General features: G+C 32.4%; 1 protein-coding gene across 3 annotated transcripts in view; it reads left to right on the forward strand.

The window, feature by feature from the left end:
• The window catches only part of LOC124369790, a 160,753-nt gene extending 156,473 nt beyond the window's left edge, over positions 1 to 4,280 (forward strand). For all 3 annotated transcript variants that reach the window (XM_046827891.1, XM_046827890.1, XM_046827892.1), the window contains one exon: positions 4,000 to 4,280. The gene's annotated coding sequence lies outside the window, so the exon portion shown is untranslated. The remainder of the gene's footprint in view (positions 1 to 3,999) is intronic.
• Positions 4,281 to 7,723: the final 3,443 nt, after the last annotated feature.

Genomic DNA, 7,723 nt, shown 5'->3' on the forward strand with positions numbered 1-7,723 from the left:
AACATTGACAATGGCCATAGATGCTGCTTGCCCCATTGGGAGGACGGAATCAAAGCCAAAGTTAAAACAAAAGACATCTGTAAACTAAGGAGTGCTTGACCCTAAGGCAGAATATTTCAAATGTCTGGATAAATATCAGCTTATAGGCACTGATCGAGACAAGGCAAAAACAGCCAAAACTACAAAGGACTATGATCTTCGACTGAAAATGCTAAGGCAACAGGTATCTGCAGATCACATTAACAAATCTAATAATAAATGTAAAGCCATGTGGCAAATAATAAATTCTGAAAGACAAAACAATAAAAAGCAGAAAACTCAACTAAATCTGGTAAGTCACTTGTCAACACTACACATCACATAAAAATAGCCAACAACATACAAGTATAACCTATAAAGAATCATATTACACATCAGCCAGACACTGACATAGAAGAAATTCTAAGTATAATCAAGCCCAAAACCTTAACAGGAGTGGACACAGTCTTATCCAAGTTGTTACAACTATGTGATGTTCTTATATCACCTCTGGTTTTCATAACCAATATGTCACTAAGATCAGAAAAATTCTCAACGGCCTTAAAACTGGCAAAATTATATGTATCCTAAGTTCAAAACCAGAAGTCCAAAGTAAGTCAGAGTAAGTACAGACCATCTCGCTTATCTCAACCTTCTTCAAAGTGATTGAACGAGTTGTCCTTAAGAGATTGATGGACAGTGTGAGTAACATGTGACAATACAATATGGTTTCTTGAAAGGACAAACAACTACTACTGCAGTAATTGAACTTGCTGGGTTTATAATCAACCACCTTGAGAAAGGAAAACTAGTTACAGGTATTATGTTTGATTTTAGTAAGGCATTTGATTGCTTTGGCCATAACTTAATTTTAAACAAACTTAACATCCTGGGTATCAGAGGCAGGCCCTGCTCTCAACTGGTTTAGCAGGTACCTTAAACAACACAGCCAATCGATCGAAGTCAAACATATAGAAAGAGGACTAACCCATACTATAAGATCCAAGTCATTTGCTATTACTAGAGGTGTACCTCAAGGATCTATCCTTGGCCCTGTAATGTTTATTTTATTCACAAACAACATGTCGTAATACCTGGACTCTGTCATACTCTTATGTATACAGATGACACAACCTCTTCTATCTTCAGGGAATTCTGCTGACCAACTGGCTGCAAGCTTATATATATATATCACTGAATATGGCTTATCAATACTGCCACACAAATGACCTAGTAACAATACATCAAAGACAAACCAGTTAGAATTCGGTAGAAAATGAAACCAAGTCCCAACTCTTCCAGAAGTTGAAGTGAAACCACAGGCCAAATTTGTAGGAGTGACTATTGATGAAAATATTTCATGGACATCATGTTAACATCCTGTGTAAGAAAATTGTATACAAGCATTTACATCTTTAAACAAATAAAAGCCATCAGCAACATTGCAATCAACATACTTTGCCCTATTATAAACACACATATGATATGGCATAGCTATCTGATGAGGAATATCTCAATGAAATCAACCTGCAGTGGGTCTTTTACAGACCTCAGAATTATGACTGTGATGTCCGTCTGTATCCAGGAAGTCATATTACATGTTGATGGGGAAAACTTACGTCGAGTAGCCAACCACCATGAATAGAGACTACCATCTACCGCACACCATCTCACGCTGTACAAAAAGAAATTGTCATATCCAGGCCAGAAGCTGTTCAATATACTACTGGCAGAAATGAAGATTCCTAGAGGAAAGGAGTTAAAGAAATCACTGAATGAAAGGCTGACTTCAAGACCCTTCTACATACTGAAAGAATACCTGCTCTGGGAAAATTTTTAAAAAACCGTAATATTTTAACTGAATACACACAACTATGTGTACTTCTGTGTAATCATTATTATTGTAAATAAACAAACAGACATAAAATTATTGTTAAATCGATGCTATACATTTCTTAAAGATAATATAATTAACAAGTTTCTGATATCTTAAGTTATTGTTTATATACTATTTGTGTTGTGTGTAAACAGCAGAAATAAACAAGCTAAATTTTAATGCAACTCCCTATTGTTCTTGTTGTAGGTACTGGTTAGTTTGTGGGTTAACTTTCAAACTTAGTATCTAAACTTTTTGATCTGATAGTAGCTATCAGAGGTTGAAAAGAAAGGAAATACGCTGTATTGTGCGAGATATACAGGTGTTCACATTTTCATACAACAAATACTGAGGGTAAAAAGACAGCGAGCCCGGAGTTTCTTAAAGTCACATTTAAGGAATTAAACTAATCATTTAAACTATACACATTTTTATTCAAAAATACTACTTATTATAAAATACATATTACAGAATTTTGTACTCTCATGGAAAAAAAACCATCTGCCATAATGTACTGCAGAGTTATGACAGTAGTTATGACATTAGTCATAACTGTATTTTTACTGTGTGTAATAGTATCTTTACTGTAGGTGGCAGCAGTGACGAACTCAAACCATTTAGTTTATTTTGGACACTCAAAATTAATTTTGTTCAAATTTTATTGCATGTACCATTTACTCTTTGACTACATTTTGAGGAAAAAAACAAGCGCAATGAGCCCACCTCTACAGCAAATTAATTACATAGTACAATTATTGCTGATGGCAGTAAACCATCTATTGGGTAGTATGACCGATTAGCACTAACTGACGAAGTAGAAAATGATATATAAGTAATATTTTTAAAAGACTAGACCAAAACAGTAGGATGATATAGCAGACATTGGCACTGTCCTCAGCAGCAAGGGCCTCAGTGCACTGTATCAGGTTTGCAGGTTTTCATACCTTTGAAGAATTAATACCAAGAGTACAAGCAAAGGCAGCAAGCTGAGTAGCCGACAAAGTGTGCACACATTTCATTTTTATAAATTAAAATACTCATTCATAAATATTATTAGTATATCAACATGGTCCGAAAAGATACTGTTGTGTAATTGTGTGTATGTGTCTGTATGATATGTCGAGAACCGTTTGACGTACAGTTGAAAACGTAACACCAATACTGAACTATTAAAGAATAAGAAGACTCGTTCAGAAGCTAGGATTGTTTTTATGTCCATTATACCGAATTACATTATAACCGACAGAATATTGTCAAGTGACCATCACTTATTATAGGGGTGCTTGGTCATATGTCATTTTGAAAGCATATGCCCATGATATACCAGTTATTCATCAGGAAAGTATATGCGAAGGCCACAGGTAACACTGCTAGTAATGAAATAATAGGTACCTCAAATGTGCATATTTCAGTTCAATATTATCAGAGAACTCTATTATATTACATCATAATTTTTTTCTCTAAGTTAACTATGTACTCCGATTTTAGCATTTACCACTGGCCTAAAATACTAGTAGTTATAAGTATTAGATACTGAAATAATTGGAGCTATGCAGTAATATATCTTAGAATTTTGCATAGAAATTTGAGTTATAAGTAATTTCAAACACCTTGTAAATACGATTCTTTGTGGTAAATTATAAATCAGGTAGGTGTGTAATCAGCGATTGAATAGACAGTAGTTGACATTTTGAAACAACTACATATTTGATGTGCTTTAAATAACAAACAACAGTATGAAACTTTACATTTTAAACTAGCATATTGTTTTTAATAATACTGTACATTATGAAACTTGATGTTTTGAAATAGACCCGTCAAGAAAATGACTTGCATCACCTCAAGCATTATTCTGAGTTCCTTACCAAATTTTACCACCATTGATCTTGTGGTCACTACTACTGTAAATTACACCAGTAGTGAACAGTTACTGGGAGTTTATACTCAGCCTTCATGAAAACTGACTTTTATTGTATTTCCATCTACATTTTATTTTGAATACGCTTTTCATTAATTATTGCATACTAATATTTGTATCTAATTATCATTAATTGGCCTAGTCACTTCACTATGTTGTATTGAAAAATGTTTGCTCTTTCTTTCAGAGAAATGCAAGAAAAAATCGAGAGGAATGAAAAACTTAAGAAAGTGGGTCTTTCCATAGAATTAGAAACATACCCCTTGTTCTTGTAAATATGATTTGTTATTATCCTATAGATTTGTCAGCTATATTCAATATTTTATTACTAAAATAGTTGTAATAATGTAGATTTCAATTTGGATGTAGATTTCTAAATTTATTGTATTTGTATTGCAGCATTTTTTTGTGATATTGTATTGTTTGTCATTTTGTTTATCATGTTACAATTTATTGTATTATTTATCATTAAGTTTATGAAATAACTTTATTATTTATCATAAAGTTATTTCAATATTATATTAAATTGTAAATAAATATCTGTGATACATTGTTGTTTTTTTATGTCTTCCATTTTTCATCAAAGACGTTGAGATAATGCTATGCCAATTCCTTACCCCGACCAAGAGCTGACATTTCTTTGTTTAAAGTTTGTTATTGACAAGAAATGGTTTGAAATATTACCAATAATTTAGATATTTTCTGTCATTATTTTATAAAAATAAAACACTAAGTTTAGAGGATTAGAATTTATCCTCTTCTTCAGGTCTGAAAAAACTTACTAAAAATAGGGTTAACCCTTTACTGCCAGAGATAAAAACAAATCCATGTTGAAATAACCCAATAATATACCATAAATAACATTTTTATAAATAGTTAATTGCTAGAGATTATTTTTACTCAAACGCAAGGTTTCAGAAAAAATTCATTTAAATTTATTTTTGATCATTAAAAGCTTTTTAATTAGTTTGAAAGGTAAATGAATTGTCCATAAGAAAATGTAAGTTGTTTAAATAATTTAAATAAATTAAAAATTACTTTAGACAGTGACTTTTCTACGAAAACAAAATAAAAATCCAGTTTAGGGTAAAATAACTAATATAAGAAAAAATTATTTTTAAATTTTAATACTTTTATGATAAAAAGCATAAAAAAAACTCTAAAATAACCTAATATTGTATAATAAACATAATTATAAAAATTATTCAAGCGCTAGAGGTTTGTTTTGCTAAAAAGCACAGGGTTTTGTTAAATGTTCAGTTAAAGTTTATTTTTCACCATAAAAAGTTTTTTTTAATTCTTTTTGAAACTTCAATACTTTAATGATAAAACCGTTAAAAAAATGCAAAATCATGTGTAATATAAGAATAATTACAAAACGAAACTAGAAAAAAATAAATATAACCTTATTCTAGCAATTTTCAAAGAAACTCTACAACGCTGTCTTCATAGACACTCGGAAGTGACTGTAATCACTTTTTTATTAATTTTAATATCTAATATAACTTAGAGACATTTTAAATGAATAAAAACACAATTATATAACTTAAAAACGATGCACTACTCGTCAGGACACCGCGATCACGATCGCGATCCAGCTAAGAAAGTGTTGTATTTTAGTTATTTATTTGTTTACGTCACCTAACAGCATTAAAAAGTAGAAATAATAGTTGAAAATGTTAGCTTAGTTAATGTATTGGCCTTTGGTATGATATCAGCCAGTGTGGCATAAGTTATAGAGATACTACAAATGAAATAGAAATCGTCTCGTTCCGAGACTCTCGGCACTCAAGCGTGTTTTTACATTGTCTCGTAGCGAGATCCCTGGCACTCAAAGGGTTAAACGAACAAAAAAAATAACCCATCAAAATTAGGTGGAGATCTCGTCAAAATCAAACGCAGTTGTAGACCACAAAGTCAAGAACGTACCTCAAATCCAAGAAATCACTGTGTAGACTGTACACTACACCAGTGAAGTGAGTGACTGGAGAAAAATCAATTTTCAGTGTACTTGTGGCACTGCTTTTAGATGCCAATAGTTGGGAGGAGGTGACAGGGCCACTGAGATGGGGGAGTCATGGGGACATAATGCCCCAGGACCCCAAACACCTATGGACATTTTTGAGGCCCCATGAGTTTCTGAATTTAAAAAATTTACTAATAAACTATTAATGCGTTCTTGAAGTGGAAGAACTTATATTTAATTAATTAAATATTACTGAGATGCTTTAGCAGCTGTCTATATAGATACAGTACACCAAAAAATTCTGTCTGATTTAAATTAGGAAATTAAACACCTGTAACGTTCTATTTGACGTTCATGATGACCCAATAACCCCATCGTACACACGCAGGCCATTGTGCCTATGCAGACCACCACGTCTGCATTACATTGTCAAACTCAATCTGACCCCACTCCACCACCAGTCCAGTCGCTACAGTCTACAGCACTGTGTTTGTATGGTGGTTATTGTGTGTGCGGTGGGAGAATTCGTTGGATATCATCTTGTTTTACAGTGTTTGTGTTGCTTTATATAGTCATTGAGTTTTCAATATACAGTCTCCAAAAAAGAATGCTGGGACTTTTAACAGCCGCTGCTTAAAAACTATTCAAGATAACTATACGATTTAAACAGCAAATTAAAGTTGAAATAGTTTAATTTTCAGTGCGGCGTGGGAGAAATGTTGACCTTTCTTTGTTTGCAATCCGCTATTGTGACTGACACACCTGGTGCCAGTTGCAAGTACATTGTTTATGGCACAACAGAAGACACAGCATGTTCTGTGGTATGCAGAAGTGAAATAATTTATTAGTGTGCAGTGTCAATTTCAAGTTTACGTTTCAAGATCAAAATGCGCCAGATGATAAAGCAATTCACCACTGGTTTAATCAGTTTTATGGCACAGAAAGTGTGTTGAAAGGACATTTAACTGACATTTTTTTAGGCACGTAGTCACAATGATTTATAAACAACATAGTGGAGTGTATGAGTATGTTTTAACTAAAGACTTCATTGGACAATCGATTTTTTCGGGTATCTGATGCAAGATTGTCAGATTTCATCAATTTGCATACTTAGATTGCATTAAATGATAGAAGAGAATCGTTAAAAATTTAGTTTACTTTTAACTTATAAGTTAATATTCCAGTTGAGACAGAATCTATTATACAACGGCTTAAATCATTGGAGCTCATCCTTCTCACCACAATCTGGTTTAAACTCCTGCAGAGCAACGGCGACAAGAGCAAAGTTCTACGGAGCCAAAAACTATCTGTAAAGAATGCTGAAAATAGTGAGAAATTTAGTTTGTGACATAGAAAAAATTATAAATAGCTGGTCTGTCCTGTTATATGAAGCAAAACCCCTAGCAGCAAATTTTAGTATTGAACCTCAATTTGAACAAGGTAGTAGAGAGAGAAAGAATAAAATGTTCTTCTTCAATGGTTCAGGAGAACATATTTTAAATTCAAATGAATCCGATTCAAAGTAAAGTGTTTTTTGCTTAGTTTATAACTTATTAATGTATATTAAAGATCTTGCAAATAGGCTTTGTGAAATTTTAAATGTTTTCACTCATAATCTAACTTTCTACAAATAATGATGCTTTGAGTGAGGCCAGTAGTTGAGAATCTATTTCAAATTTTTGAAAATTTCTTTGTTGAGTTTTGAAGGAGAGGGAAGAATCGATTCTGCTATCACTAAGCTGAACAAAAAAATTGTGGCTTGCTGGAAAAATAGTGTGGGCCAAATTTAAATTATTTTCTATTTTCAACTTCCTTATTGTCTGTCATTGGTGGCATCTCTTAAATATTGAAAACTATGACTTGTTTAAATTTATAATCATCAAAATAGATCTAAAAAAAAATGAATGAGATCCACGATGAGTCAAGATTAGTTGAACCATTTGAT

This window comes from Homalodisca vitripennis, chromosome X (assembly GCF_021130785.1).
Source record: "Homalodisca vitripennis isolate AUS2020 chromosome X, UT_GWSS_2.1, whole genome shotgun sequence".
Classification (NCBI taxonomy): Eukaryota; Metazoa; Arthropoda; class Insecta; order Hemiptera; family Cicadellidae; genus Homalodisca; species Homalodisca vitripennis.